Raw genomic sequence first — 16,169 nt, forward strand, 5'->3', positions numbered from 1 at the left:
ACATACGTGTGCATGTGTCTTTATAGCAGCATGATTTATAGTCCTTTGGGTATATACCCAGTAATGGGATGGCTGGGTCAAATGCTATTTCTAGTTCTAGATCCCTGAGGAATCGCCACACTGACTTCCACAATGGTTGAACTAGTTTACAGTCCCACCAACAGTGTAAAAGTGTTCCTATTTCTCCACATCCTCTCCAGCACCTGTTGTTTCCTGACTTTTTAATGATTGCCATTCTAACTGGTGTGAGATGGTATCTCATTGTGGTTTTGATTTGCATTTCTCTGATGGCCAGTGATGGTGAGCATTTTTTCATGTGTTTTTTGGCTACATAAATGTCTTCTTTTGAGAAGTGTCTGTTCATGTCCTTCACCCACTTTTTGATGGGGTTGTTTGTTTTCTTCTTGTACATTTGTTTGAGTTCATTGTAGATTCTGGATATTAGCCCTTTGTCAGATGAGTAGGTTGCGAAAATTTTCTCCCATTCTGTAGGTTGCCTGTTCACTCTGATGGTAGTTTCTTTTGCTGTGCAGAAGCTCTTTATTTTAATTAGATCCCGTTTGTCAATTTTGGCTTTTGTTGCCATTGCTTTTGGTGTTTTAGACATGAAGTCCTTGCCCACGCCTATGTCCTGAATGGTAATGCCTAGGTTTTCTTCTAGGGTTTTTATGGTTTTAGGTCTAACGTTTAAGTCTTTAATCCATCTTGAATTAAATTTCATATAAGGTGTAAGGAAGGGATCCAGTTTCAGCTTTCTACATATGGCTAGCCAGTTTTCCCAGCACCATTTATTAAATAGGGAATCCTTTCTCCATTGCTTATTTTTCTCAGGTTTGTCAAAGATCAGATAGTTGTAGATATGTGGTGTTATTTCTGAGGGCTCTGTTCTGTTCCATTGATCTATATCTCTGTTTTGGTACCAGTACCATGCTGTTTTGGTTACTGTAGCCTTGTAGTGTAGTTTGAAGTCAGGTAGCATGATGCCTCCAGCTTTGTTTTGGCTTAGGATTGACTTGGTGATGCGGGCTCTTTTTTGGTTCCATATGAACTTTAAAGTAGTTTTTTCCAATTCTGTGAAGAAAGTCATTGGTAGCTTGATGGAGATGGCATTCAATCTATAAAATACCTTGGGCAGTATGGCAATTTTCATGATATTGATTCTTCCTACCCATGAGCATGGAATGTTCTTCCATTTGTTTGTATCCTCTTTTATTTCGTTGAGCAGTGGTTTGTAGTTCTCCTTGAGGAGGTCCTTCACATCCCTTGTAAGTTGGATTCCTAGGTATTTTATTCTCTTTGAAGCAATTGTGAATGGGAGTTCACTCATGATTTGGCTGTTTGTCTGTTATTGGTGTATAAGAATGCTTGTGATTTTTGTACATTCATTTTGTATCCTGAGACTTTGCTGAAGTTGCTTATCAGCTTAAGGAGATTTTGGGCTGAGACAACGGGGTTTTCTAGATATACAATCATGTCATCTGCAAACAGGGACAATTTGACTTCCTCTTTTCCTAATTAAATACCCTTTATTTCCTTCTCCTGCCTAATTGCCCTGGCCAGAACTTCCAACACTATGTTGAATAGGAGTGGTGAGAGAGGGCATCCCTGTCTTGTGCCAGTTTTCAAAGGGAATGCTTCCAGTTTTTGCCCATTCAGTATGATATTGGCTGTGGGTTTGTCATAGATAGCTCTTATTATTTTGAGATACGTCCTATCAATACCTAATTTATTGAGAGTTTTTAGCATGAAGTGTTGTTGAATTTTATCAAAGGTCTTTTCTGCATCTATTGAGATAATCATGTTGTTTTTGTCTTTGGTTCTGTTTATATGCTGGATTACATTTATTGATTTGCATATATTGAACCAGCCTTGCAACCCAGGGATGAAGCCCACTTAATCATGGTGGATAAGCTTTTTGATGTGCTGCTGGATTCTGTTTGCCAGTATTTTATTGAGGATTTTTGCATCAATGTTCATCAAGGATATTGGTCTAAAATTCTCTTTTTTGGTTGTGTCTCTGCCAGGCTTTGGTATCAGGATGATGCTGGCCTCATAAAATGAGTTAGGGAGGATTCCCTCTTTTTCTATTGATTGGAATAGTTTCAGAAGGAATGGTACCAATTCTTCCTTGTACCTCTGGTAGAATTCGGCTGTGAATCCATCTGGTCCTGGACTCTTTTTGGTTGGTAAGCTATTGATTATTACCACAATTTCAGAGCCTGTTATTGGTCTATTCAGAGATTCAACTTCTTCCTGGTTTAGTCTTGAGAGGGTGTATGTGTCGAGGAATTTATCCATTTCTTCTAGATTTTGTAGTTTATTTGCGTAGAGGTGTTTTTAGTGTTCTCTGATGGTAGTTTGTATTTCTGTGGGATCAGTGGTGATATCCCCTTCATCACTTTTTATTGCATCTATTTGATTCTTCTCTCTTTTCTTATTAGTCTTGCTAGCAGTCTATCAATTTTGTTGATCTTTTCAAAAAACCAGCTCCTGGAGTCATTAATTTTTTGAAGGGTTTTTTGTGTCTCTATTTCCTTCAGTTCTCCTCTGATCTTAGTTATTTCTTGCCTTCTGCTAGCTTTTGAATGTGTTTGCTCTTGCTTTTCTAGTTCTTTTAATTGTGATGTTAGGGTGTCAATTTTGGATCTTTCCTGCTTTCTCTTGTGGGTATTTAGTGCTATAAATTTCCCTCTACACACTGCTTTGAATGTGTCCCAGAGATTCTGGTATGTTGTGTCTTTGTTCTCATTGGTTTCAAAGAACATCTTTATTTCTGCCTTCATTTCGTTATATACCCAGTAATCATTCAGGAGCAGGTTGTTCAGTTTCCATGTAGTTGAGCGGTTTTGAGTGAGTTTCTTAATCCTGAGTTCTAGTTTGATTGCACTGTGGTCTGAGAGACAGTTTGTTATAATTTCTGTTCTTTTACATTTGCTGAGGAGAGCTTTACTTCCAAGTATGTGATCAATTTTGGAATAGATGTGGTGTGGTGCTGAAAAAAATGTATATTCTGTTGATTTGGGGTGGAGAGTTCTGTAGATGTCTATTGGGTCTGCTTGGTGCAGAGCTGAGTTCAATTCCTGGGTATCCCTGTTAACTTTCTGTCTCATTGATCTGTCTAATGTTGACAGTGGGGTGTTAAAGTCTCCCATTATTATTGTGTGGGAGTCTAAGTCTCTTTGTAGGTCACTCAGGACTTGCTTTATGAAACTGGGTGCTCCTGTATTGGGTGCATATATATTTAGGATAGTTAGCTCTTCTTGTTGAATTGATCCCTTTACCATTATGTAATAGCCTTCTTTGTCTCTTTTGATCTTTGTTGGTTTAAAGTCTGTTTTATCAGAGACTAGGATTGCAACCCCTGCCTTTTTTTGTTTTCTATTTGCTTGGTAGATCTTCCTCCATCCTTTTATTTTGAGCCTATGTGTGTCTCTGCACGTGAGATGGGTTTCCTGAATACAGCACACTGATGGGTCTTGACTGTTTATCCAATTTGCCAGTCTGTGTCTTTTAATTGGAGCATTTAGTCCATTTACATTTAAAGTTAATATTGTTATGTGTGAATTTGATCCTGTCATTTTGATGTTAGCTGGTTATTTTGCTCATTAGTTGATGCAGTTTCTTCCTAGCCTCGATGGTCTTTACAATTTGGCATGATTTTACAGTGGCTGGTACCGGTTGTTCCTTTCCATGTTTAGTGCTTCCTTCAGGAGCTCTTTTAGGGCAGGCCTGGTGGTGACAAAATCTCTCAGCATCTGCTTGTCTGTAAAGTATTTTATTTCTCCTTCACTTATGAAGCTTATTTTGGCTGGATATGAAATTCTGGGTTGAAAATTCTTTTCTTTAAGAATGTTGAATATTGGCCCCCACTCTCTTCTGGCTTGTAGAGTTTCTGCCAAGAGATCCGCTGTTAGTCTGATGGGCTTCTCTTTGTGGGTAACCCAACCTTTCTCTCTGGCTGCCCTTAACATTTTTTCCTTCATTTCAACTTTGGTGAATCTGACAATTATGTGTCTTGGAGTTGCTCTTCTCGAGGAGTATCTTTGTGGCGTTCTCTGTATTTCCTGAATCTGAATGTTGGCCTGCCTTGCTAGATTCGGGAAGTTCTCCTGGATAATATCTTGCGGAGTGTTTTCCAACTTGGTTCCACTCTCCCCGTCACTTTCAGGTACAGCAATCAGACGTAGATTTGGTCTTTTCACATAGTCCCATATTTCTTGGAGGCTTTGTTCATTTCTTTTTATTCTTTTTTCTCTAAACTTCCCTTCTCACTTCATTTCATTCATTTCATCTTCCATCACTGATACCCTTTCTTCCATTTGATCGCATCGGCTCCTGAGGCTTCTGCATTCTTCACGTAGTTCTCGAGTCTTGGCTTTCAGCTCCATCAGCTCCTTTAAGCACTTCTCTGTATTGGTTATTCTAGTTATACATTCGTCTAAATTTTTTTCAAAGTTTTCAACTTCTTTGCCTTTGGTGTGAATTTCCTCCTGTAGCTCGGTGTAGTTTGATCGTCTGAAGACTTCTTCTCTCAACTCGTCAAAGTCATTCTCCATCCAGCTTTGTTCTGTTGCTGGTGAGGAACTGCGTTCCTTTGGAGGAGGAGAGGCACTCTGCTTTTTAGAGTTTCCAGTTTTTCTGCTCTGTTTTTTCCCCATCTTTGTGGTTTTACCTACTTTTGGTCTTTGATGATGGTGACGTACAGATGGGTTTTTGGTGTGGATGTCCTTTCTCTTTGTTAGTTTTCCTTATAACAGACAGGACCCTCAGCTGCAGGTCTGTTGGAGTTTGCTAGAGGTCCACTCCAGACCCTGTTTGCCTGGGTAACAGCAGCGGTGGCTGCAGAACCGTGGATTTTCATGAACCGCAAATGCTGCTGTCTGATCGTTCCTCTGCAAGTTTTGTCTCAGAGGAGTACCCGGCTGTGTGAGGTGTCAGTCTGCCCTACTGGGGGGTGCCTCCCAGTTAGGCTGCTCAGGGGTCAGGGGTCAGGGACCCACTTGAGGAGGCAGTCTGCCCGTTCTCAGATCTCCAGCTGTGTGCTGGGAGAACCACTGCTCTCTTCAAAGCTGTCAGACAGGGACATTTAAGTCTGCAGAGGTTACTGCTGTCTTTTTGTTTGTCTGTGCCCTGCCCCCAGAGGTGGAGCCTACAGAGACAGGCAGGCCTCCTTGAGCTGTGGTGGGCTCCACCCAGTTCGAGCTTCCTGGCTGCTTTGTTTACCTAAGCAAGCCTGGGCAATGGCGGGCGCCCCTCCCCCAGCCTCGCTGCCGCCTTGCAGTTTGATCTCAGACTGCTGTGCTAGCAATCAGCGAGACTCCGTGGGCGTAGGACCCTCCAAGCCAGGTGCGGGATGTAATCTCCTGGTGCTCCCTTTTTTAAGCCCGTCCGAAAAGCGCAGTATTAGGGCGGGAGTGACCCGATTTTCCAGGTGCCGTCTGTCACCCCTTTCTTTAACTAGGAAAGGGAACTCCCTGACTTCTTGAGCTTCCTGAGTGAGGCAATGCCTCGCCCTGCTTTGGCTCGCGCATGGTGTGCTGCATCCACTGTCCTGCGCCCACTGTCTGGCACTCCCTAGTGAGATGAACCCGGTACCCTCAGATGGAAATACAGAAATCACCCGTCTTCTGCGTCGCTCACTCTGGGAGCTGTAGACCGGAGCTGTTCCTATTCGGTCGTCTTGGCTGTGAAGCTCGTATTTATTTTTTCATCCTCCTACCGAGCTCAGCACAATGCCTGGCACATAGGAAGGTACTCAATAAAAGTAAACTAAACAATGAAGTAGTTAGAGATAAGGGTTAGGAGAGGCAGAATGACAGAAGGCCAAATCCAGCATTTTGTTTTGAAGCAAAGTTCAAGCCTATGTGTCAAAAATCAATTAGTCTTGAAATAAGCCCTTGGAACTGAATTCACCTGCTGTTTCCTTCATAGCATGTAGTGACCACACTCTGACCATATGCCACCCTTCCAGCCAGCAGATTCCACCACAAATTTTATTTGAGCTCCTTCAATGTGTCCAGCCCTGCAAGGGCTCCACAGGGGAAATAGACCCAAGAGAAGAATAAACCAGCGCCCCTTGCCAGAGCAAATATTTTGGTGCTGAATGATTTGGCGAAACCTGAGAACATTCGCTCAGAGGAGGACTGCCTCTCCTCACCAAATGGCACAACATACTATGATATTATAATATTAGGTTCTTTATCACGGAAACACTGGCATCTGTTTCGGAGGAAGCTCCCTCCCAGATGGTGCATCCCACTGTTTTTGTCGTCTGGAACAGTGTGAGATTTCTTAAATGGCTTTAAGTTTCCAAATCATCCTCCATACAATGGCAGCCTGTTAATTAAGTGGTCCCTTTGTGATTGCATTTGATAAATATAAGATAAGAAGGGTTTATTGAGATGTGAAGGAAAGCAACAGGGAGGAGCTCCTCAGAGCAGACAGGCCTTTGTGTGGGTGTCATTCAGTGGGCTTCAGGGGAATCAGGCACAGCTTTGGATGAGCAGAAAGGAGTTAGGGATTCACACAGACGGAGCCGTCTCTACCCCGTGGACACCCAGCCATATGCAACCGGTGTATAAGGGGCTTTGTGATGACCTCACCTCATCCATCTCTTTCCACCAAGGGCAGGCAGGGAAATGGAAGCCTTCCACTTCTTTCTGGGAGCTGAGTGACTCGTGCCATTCGCAGATGTGCAATTGTCAGTTACACTGCCAGGAGCTCTTTTGACTCCAATGGACAAGATTTGGGAAGTGGAGGTCCAAAAAAGGTATTGCTTTGGAAGCAGTGTTCTGTGTTCTTGGAACAGCAGATGACTGGTGACAATATGTAATTAAATATAAACTCTCGGGCCAAGAACTTGACTCGGAGGGTTGGTGGACTTTCCGGTCTGACTTGTGCAATTTGACCTTCTCCAAAGACCAGGCAACTTTCTCCAAAATACAGCACACCAAGGAAGACTAAAGACACGTAGTTTTCAAGGGAATATAGATCTCTGTCGACTCCCCTCCTGCCGCCAGGCAGAAATAAATCAGCCTCAGGCTACATAAAAGGATCTATGATTACCAGATGGCATCTTTGTCTTTCCTTCTGGTTCAACCTTAATTCAATCATTTATGCAACAAATCTATATTAGGCATCTACTAGGAGGAAGGCACATATCTGGGGATGTAGTAGCCTGGCTCATGTGCCCCTGCCCTGGAGAGGCTTACAGTCCAGCAGACCCATGACTCTGTGAGCCACTTGGGGGCACAGGATTTGGCTTTGATCTTTACCTTCCCAGCACCTAGCACAGTGCTTGCTGCATACTTGGTGCTCAATAAATGTTTTTTGAATGATTGCATGAATAAATTCCATTTCCCACCCTCTTCTGCAGTTAATATAACTCTGTATCTTTTATATCTTCCTGCTGTCATTAATGCTTATTTTCTGGCTTTGGTTGCTATGAAGAACAGCTGTTTCTCAACTTCTGTACCCTAATGCTTCATACACTTAGAAATTATTAATAATTCATCTTTTTGCCTTCACTCCTCCAGCTCCCTCTTGTCTTCCCCTGGCATCAGCATCTGCTCTTGGTCACCTGTAATAAGAAAAATAATTTGTTTTGGCATCTAATGATCTTTTACAGTTTGCAAAGCTTTTCACTTGTATGATTTCAAGGACTTTTGGAAGAGCCACTAACTAGCCCCAGCATCGTCCAGGCCGCACCCTGCCAAATATTACCCCAACCCCAAATTAACACCCCCACCCCCCGCAACTTGTACCTTCAACCTTAAAGTCCAACATCAGCAGATTTAAACATTAATTCTATCATTAAAATAAGATCCAGAGAGGCAGGGCATGGTAGCTCACACTTGTAATCTCAGCACTTTGGGAGGCCGAGGTGGGAGGATCACTTGAGGTCAGGAGTTCAAGACCAGCCTGACCAACATGGTGAAACCCCATCTCTACTAAAAGTACAAAAATTAGCTGTGGGTGGTGGCACAGGCCTGTAATCCGAGCTACTTGGAAGGCTGAGTCATGAGAACCACTTGAACCTAGGAGGGGGAGGTTGCAGTGAGTCAAGATTGTACCACTGCACACCAGCCTGGGCGACAGAGCAAGACTCCATCTCAAAAAAAGAAAAAGAAAGAAAAATAAGATACAGAGAATACCTCCTCTAAAACAGTCATCACATTGACCTTGAAATTTTTTTACCCTGTAGTATAAATTATACCAGATCCTATGCTGAAAGTAGGTTATAATAAATAGAAAAGAAAGCTGGGAAACCCACAGGAGAATCCAGGTTTGCTAAACCTGCCCAGCAGCAAATCTTTGACCTTAGTAGAAAAGCTCAACAGTTATATATTTGTATCATTATTATTTCTAGTATTAAAGCTACCACTCCTACTATTACCATTAGTATTGTTTCCACTCTATAAACGCTAGTCCAACAAATGTCCAACAAATTTCAGCTTCTTTCGTGAAATGTATGCTTGACTGTCAATTATGTTTTCACAACTATCCACAAACCAAGCAGATCCTTTGGTTTTCATTCATTTTAAGTGTTAACAGATGTTCTCTTAAAATATTCACAAGCTGTACCAAAGGGAAAGGTTTAGATGGCCAGTAAATTTAAATAGAATTGGGACTAAGAGGAAAGGATTTCTTTGGGGTTATAAGGACATGAATGTGTGAGTTATAAGTGCAAATAAGTGTTGTGGTCTAAAGGAGCCACTTACTTCCTTGACTGCCTTTTAACAGTTTTTTCTCCTTCCCAGGGATGGGAAATCCTCAGTTCAGCAGCTGACATCCTAGAATACTTTGTGGAAACTGGTTAAACTCTCTCATGTGTTCACATGATGCGTGAGTAGCATCCTTAACTCTGAGCACTTCCTTCCCATCACAGCCAGGTTGCCCTGGAAGACCCACTTGGGTCTTCACTCCTGAAGCCAGACCCTAGGATGGCTATCTTCATCTCACACCTGCTCCTCCATAGAGTAAAGTTGCTAAGAGGCTGCTCCTCTGGTCATGTGATCCTGCCTCCTCTCCATGGCCCAGTCTATTCTATTCATGTGGCTCCTGATCTGCTACCTTCTGAATTCTGTGTATTGCTTGACTCTCTGCCCAGTCTGTTTGGATCTTCTTCCATCCAAATGCTTCTGAGGTACATGCTGCCCTTTTTGTCCGATTTCCCCATGCCTAGCTTCCTTCCTGATCTCCACAAGCCATCATGATTGTAGCTCATGCATAACGAATACAGAGAATACAAAGCTGTTGCTTCCCAGACATTCCCTCGGGATGAGAGAGTGTAGAAGTCTGGCTGCAAATTGCCAGACAGGAAATGGGTCACAACCTGCTGCAAACAAGGCCTTGATCATCCTGGTTATTCCAGTCCATGGCCTGAGCACTTCCTCATGTGATGACAACTCCCTTCAGATCCTTCTTTTGTCTTGATTGGCCCTCCCAGTAGGGAAGAAGACATTGAATGGCAAATGGAAAATCCATAGAGGAGCTGGAATACTCAACTCCTCCCTTCACCCTTGCTTACAGGGAGACATAATTTCCTCCAGAAGCATGGAAGAGAATGTTGCCCAGGCTGGCACAGCAAAATTAAGTGGAATGGTAGAGAGTTCCCATATACCTCCTACCCACACACTGCACAGCCTCCCCCACTACCAACACTTTCCACGAGAGTGGTATGTTTATTACAAATGTTGAACCTACGTTGATGCATGATTATCACACAAAGTCCATAGTTTACATAAGGGTTCACTCTTGGTGTTGTACATTCTATCTATAGGGTTGGGAAAATATATAATGACATGTATTCAACATTATAAAGTCATACAGAAGGATAGTTTCATTGTCCTAAAAATCCCCTGTGCTCAATCTACTCACTCTTCCCTCCCCACAAACCCCTGGAAACCACTGATCCTTTTAACATCTTCATAATATTACTTTTCCCAGAATATCATATCACTGGAATCACACAGTATGTAACCCTTTCAGATTGGCTTCTTTCACTTAGGCATTAAGTTTCCTCCATGTCTTTTCATGGCTTGGATATTGGCACTGAATAATATTTCACAGTCTGGATGTACCATAGTTTATCTGTTCACCTACTGAAGGACATCGTGGTTGCTTCCAAGTTTTGGCAATTATGAATAAAGTTGCTATAAACATCCATGAGGAATGTGTTTTTAAATTACAGTTTTTCTCAATGATGACATCTTAATGAGCAGGGATTAGTTATGACAAACGTGTAGCTCAGTATGTAGAATACATAGCCAAGACTTCCCAAATACCTGTCCTCAAGTAGTCCGTAGATAAATCACTCCAGGAGCTTGTGAAAAACATAGATTTTTGAACACCATTCCCAAAGACTGATTGAGGAGGCCTATGAAATCACCAGGCTTAAGAAACAGGCTTAACCTACAAAAGGAAGAAAGCAATGGAAAGTTAAAATCACTCTGTTCGCACCAGAGAGGATCATGCACAATGAGAAGGTTGGAGACTAACATCGAAAACTGGTTTGATGGAGACATTTTGTTCTTCATTGAGCCTCTTGGGGAAATGACATGGTGGCTTAAAGAATTGTTGATATGTGCTATCCTCTCCCACTAAAAGGAGCTAAAAAAGCCCTGGGCACCAAGATGTGAACTATTTCCTTCAGGGTAGAATGGAGCCACTAAAAATAGCCTTGGAAAATAAGGAGTTGTAGAGGCTCAACAAGAAAAACAAATCAGAAATAAATCTGGTACTGAGAAAGAAACAGGGAGAAAGACAAGCTCTCGCAGGCAGTTGAGAGAAAGAAGCTATTAGCTTGGGCACATAAAAGCAGGTACATTTTTCCCACCCACAGAGCTGCTGGCTGGCATTCCCACAGAGTAAATCAGTCCTTCTAGAAGGAAGGAAGATGAGTCAGAGAATCAGCCAGGATGGGATAGGTTATGACAGGGTAACAAACAACCCCCCAAATTTCAGTGGCTTAAAAGCACAAAGGTTTATCTCTTCCTTGTGTTACACATTCAGTGTGGGCTCGTGGGGGCTCTGCTCCTTGTCATCACTCAGGGATCAGACTGGCAGAGGCCTCATTTCCACACATGCTTCTAGGACCTCTGTGGCAGGGGACAGGGGGTGCTACACGTCCAGCACTGACAATTAAATGCTCAGAAATGATGCATGTCACTTCCACCCCCATATCATTGGCCGATGGTTGATGCACATCACATGGCCTTGCTTGTGTTTAAGTGGAATAAGAAAGTGAAATCACATCACGTGTCCAGAAGGAGGATAATGAAAATTGGTGCAAACAGCTCCATGGCTACTATAGTCAGATAAAGGAGCTGAGGGAGGACGCATGGGAGACAGTGGAGGGGAGGCCTCTTTTGAGCCACTAATTTACAACTTGAGTTTCATCTCTCTCCTTACCCATCAAGAGAAGCAGGCCCATTCAGAGCTCCTGAGGGTTTCTGGATTCACTTTCTGCCTGAAAGTAAAAGGACAGCATGGTGGTGAACAACCTAGGCAATGGAGTCACACTGACCTCTGTTTGTATTGGGAAACTACATTTACTCTCTCTGGACCTCAGTTTAGTGGTCTAAGGTGGATGACAATAGTGCCTGTCTCATGGGGTTGTTGTGAGGATTGCTAAGTGAGATGACACAAGGAAAGAGCTTTAGACCAGAGTTGCTCAAACTGGGCTGCAACAGTGAGGCACTTGAGGAGCTTGTTAACATGCATTTCTGATTCAGTAAGTCATAGGTAGGGCCTGAGATCCTGCGTTTCTAACAAGCTCCTGGGTAATGCCAATATTGCTGGTCCATGAACCACACTTCAGGAGCAAGGATTTAGAGCAGGCAGTGCCCAGCTATGGTCCATTATATGTATTCTTAAAACTAGATCAAGAGATTCCAACAGTTCTGCTGCCCCCACCCCCAAGGAATGAAAGTTACAACTGCTTGTTGGTAGAGATGCTCATGTCTGATGCTTCCAGAGATGCATGTTCCAGGGAACCCTCGTGGTTAAGGGAGCAGGTGCTGAAGTCAGGAGTGCTGGGTTGTCTCCAAGCCTTGTCACTTCGCAGCCATGTGGCTTGGATGAGAAGCTCTCTGAACTTCTGTATTGACATCTGTAAAATGAGCATAATAATGCAGACCCACTATCCCTCATCTGCAATTCTCTAGTCCAAAGAGCTCTAAAAAAGACAAGTTTCTTTATTAAGTTTGGTATGCATTGACTTGGATGCAAAAGTCAACCTGCATTAACCTGAAGCTATTTATGGCTTTTATCCTTCTTTTGTGACTATTTCTATGTTTTACCACAGAAAAGTGAATGTGTTTGATAGGAAGATGCTGCTGCAGATTCTGTTGAGGGTGTGAGACTATGTACAGTACCTACTCCATGTTACCTTCCTAAAAACTAAAAGAAATCCTGAATTCTGAAACACATTTGACCTCAGTGGTTTTGGGGGGAAAAAATGTACCTAAAGTGTCTCTTTCTCCAGTAGTTGAAAGGAGTGAGGGGGAAAAATGCATGTAAGACACCTGCTACCATACTTAGCACATTGTAAGTGCTCAACAAATAGATGTTATTACTGAAATTATTGTTTTTCCCAGTGCTTCTCATAGAAAGAGGGTAAGGGAATATGGAAGATGGTGCCTTCAGGTGCTGTAGAGATAGGAGGACAGGATCAAGATTGTCCCTATCTGTTTGAAAGCCCCTCAGTTTGTCTTCTACCTTCTCCTTAAAGAAAGAAAAGAAATATGCAAGGAAATGAACACATGCAGTGAGCATGCACACAGGAAGCCTGGACAAAAGCAAGACTCAGGCCATGGAAAGAGCTCTTGTCTCTGCCTGCAGAAGCAGCCCAGCAGGAACCCCAGCTTCACAGTCAGCCAAGGACAGCTGGCCTTTTTTGATGTGTCTTTGAATATACTATTGAGGAGTCTCACTCAAGCTAAGGACTCTGAGGGAGGAGATGGGATTTCCATTTCTTACTCTGGCATTCACCTGCTGGGGGAACTCAGGAATGCCTTTATCTCCACAGGGCTCGGTTTTATGATATGAAATGGGCCAGTAATACAGATCCTGCTGTGACTGCCTTATTGAGGGGGCCGAATAAAAGCGATCGCAGATGTGAATGCATTTTGAAAGGGAAAATCTGTGTTTGCAGGTAGAGTATAATTATTAATCTGACTACAAGTAGGAGATCAGTGAGAGGACTGACCTCATGCAGGGAACGCTGGTTAGCACGCACTTTAATCACACTTCTGTTGTCAACTCTGATGGCATTGTCATTTGCGCTTGGCTCCCTCACCTTCGCCAGAGCCATTTGTGCTTGTCAATTAGACCCGTATGATTGGGTTTTCACAAGATGTGAATTGAGTGAGCTGCTCTGGCCCCACCACCGCTGACACACACCCAGATCAAGACTTTGGGATATTGTTTTTTAAGCCAATAAATGACAATGATTAGAAAAAAATAATGGGGCACAGCTTTGAGGAGTGTCCCAGGAGGTGTCCCTGAATATTCATTCAAGGCTTTTGAGAATCTGCGAGTATATCCTGGAGTGCCAGCAAATGGGCAACTGCCCCAAAGTAGCACTGATGGCTGATTCCAGCATTTTTGCAAGGGACTCCCTTCTTCCTTAATACCCACCCTGACTCTGAAGGAGCCAGCCACAAAGACTTGAAAGAAAGTTCAGCACAAGTGAAAAAAGACACCATGTGCCCCCTCCCAACCCACAACAGATCCCTATAGCCTGAGTTGGGGTTGGGGGGACTTTGAATAGGATGGGAGACTGAAGTTTGGTATAACCTTGAGGGACCATTTAGCATCTGAAATTGAGTATAAATGACAAAAGTAAGACAGAATAGGGATCCTCCTTTTTAAGAGCCTGCAGATCCCAAATCCTGATTTCCTTCAGGGGAAATCCCAGGCACCTAGCTAGTCCCAGAAAGAAATAATTTCTTAAACACAAAAGTAATAGTAGCCTAAAACAATAGCTAAGAAAGTTACAGTCCAAGAGATGTTTCCTTTCCCTATAGAACCTCAAGATAATATCTTAACATGTGTCCTTGAGTTGTCTTTCAGAAACTCAACCTCCACTGAAGAGATCCAGTGACATGTAGATCTCAGATAAGGAGAAAATAATGACTAAACTTTAACCAGCATTCTTTATTCTAAGTTTCTTCCTGGGGGGGAGCTTAGAAAAAGTCACACCACCTAGCCAGTTAACAGTCTTCCACTGACCTCAAATTTTTAAACAAAGTTTTTCTTCCCTAACCAATTACACATCATAAAGCCTTTAAATCTACCTATGACTTGTAAGCTCTACTTCAACATATCTCACCCTTTTAGGTCCAGTGTGTAACCTTCCTGTATTAATTTATGATTCATACTGTGACTTCTGCTTTCCTGTAGTTTACCCCTGCCTTTAAAAATCCTTGCCTACAAGCCATCAGGTGGGTCAGGATTTAAACATTCAACAATTTGGACCCCCTCGCTTGGTCCCTTACAATAAAAGCCTTTTGTTCCATCACTACAAACCTTGGGGTAGATACCTGGTTTTACTAAGCCAGGCAAGCTGACTCGAGTTTGGTTGCTAACAAAAACAGTACTTGTTAAGCTAAACTGATGAGAAATAAAAGTATGAATCTGTCCAACAAGTCATCCAGGGGCTGGAGGGAGTTAGCAGAGTGTTTGGAAGTGCAGCATTTGGAGGGAAAGAGAAATCCATTTCCTGTCTGTGTCCCTGTTGAGTTCAGTCCACTCAATAAACTGTTTCCACATATCAAGGGCTTGACTCTGGGACCAGTATATGGCTCAGCAGTCAGATGACAGCAGTTATTACCATTATTTTTATCTTAACTTTCACTGAAGGTGGATTTAGACCTTTTAAGTTAATCTACAGAAATACAATATACCTAGTAAATGAGAGAGTGGAGAGACTTCTTATCCTGTTTTTAAATTTTTTTACATTCCTGTCTTCACAGGTGAATTTGGAACCATCTTCAGAATCAGGCTGCCGTGCCGTCTGTCAATGTATTGTAATTGAGACCTGCAAGGGCTCTTCTCACACCTGGGAACATCATGGTGACATTGCATCTGCCACCAGCTCCAGCCCCAGGAAGGTAGCATGTGAGGACAGGTGTGGCTGGTTATCGTCCTGACGCCTGGTTAAGGCATAATAAAAATCAGATGCTGTTGGCCTCCCATCGAAACAGTGTCTCCAAAATGCTCAGAGCCCTCTTCTCACTGTTTTCATTGTTCCTCCCTCAAAATCTTTTTATCCCAGATCTCTTTTCCTCCAGTTCCTGCTCTCTGCTTTCCTAGCCTGTCTGATAAACCAAGCCTTTTGTTGACATAGCTTCAAAAGGCCAGGGGCCCAAATTCAAATTCTTGTTCTTCCATTTACTACCAGGAAGCCTTAGCCAATTATCTTCCTCTCACCTGACTTCTGCTTCCCACCTGTAAAATGGGAATGGCGACAGCTGCCCTGTTGATCAGGTGCCACAGTGTTATTCTAGGGTTCAATTGCAGTTGTAGATGTGGAAGGGCTTAGGAAAACTTTAAAGCACCGTATAAATGATTATCAAGGATCTCAAGAATGTAATGTCTTCATCTCTTTTGCCCAGATAACACTCTGCATGTGAATAGGTTGGACCTCAATGCGTTTCAAAGGTAGAATTCTAGAAATATGATAGGGTCAGTGTGAAAGACATTTTTGACAAACCCCAACCTGTCCCAGTAACTGATTAAAGATCCAGTTGGGCTTTTGACTAAAATCCCTATAGACATAGTATTTGATCTAGCCCATTCGGGATCTGCCCAAAATTTACTGTTAAGAAAAAAAAAAAAAAAAAAAAACTATCAAAATAGGAGGTTTCTCTGGAACTTTCTCCCTCTTACGAAAACAGTCCCCAGGCTGGGCGCTGTCGGTGCCTCTAAAACAGTCAATATTGTGGCTCAGCCCTGCCCTCCTGTTGACTAAGGATTGTATCTATCGGATGTCCCTTGCCAGTCTCTTTGATTGCTGATCTGGTCAGATTCACCTGTGCGGTACCCTGAACTGGCCCAGAATCTTCCAAGAGGAAGCCTTTGTCCTCAGGGCTGACAAGCAGGACAAGGGCTCGCAAGCCAAAGAAAACATTTCCATGGGCCCCCAAGAAATAACATCCAAGTCC

General features: G+C 42.9%; 1 long non-coding RNA gene across 2 annotated transcripts in view; it reads left to right on the forward strand.

The window, feature by feature from the left end:
• Positions 1-15,351, forward strand: part of LOC129059600 (uncharacterized) — a 53,958-nt gene extending 38,607 nt beyond the window's left edge. For both annotated transcript variants that reach the window (XR_008525598.1, XR_008525597.2), the window contains exons 2-4: positions 8,760-8,844; positions 13,031-13,156; positions 14,979-15,351. This is a non-coding gene — a long non-coding RNA (uncharacterized LOC129059600). The remainder of the gene's footprint in view (positions 1-8,759; positions 8,845-13,030; positions 13,157-14,978) is intronic.
• Positions 15,352-16,169: the final 818 nt, after the last annotated feature.

This window comes from Pongo abelii, chromosome 4, assembly GCF_028885655.2.
Source record: "Pongo abelii isolate AG06213 chromosome 4, NHGRI_mPonAbe1-v2.0_pri, whole genome shotgun sequence".
Taxonomy (NCBI): Eukaryota; Metazoa; Chordata; class Mammalia; order Primates; family Hominidae; genus Pongo; species Pongo abelii.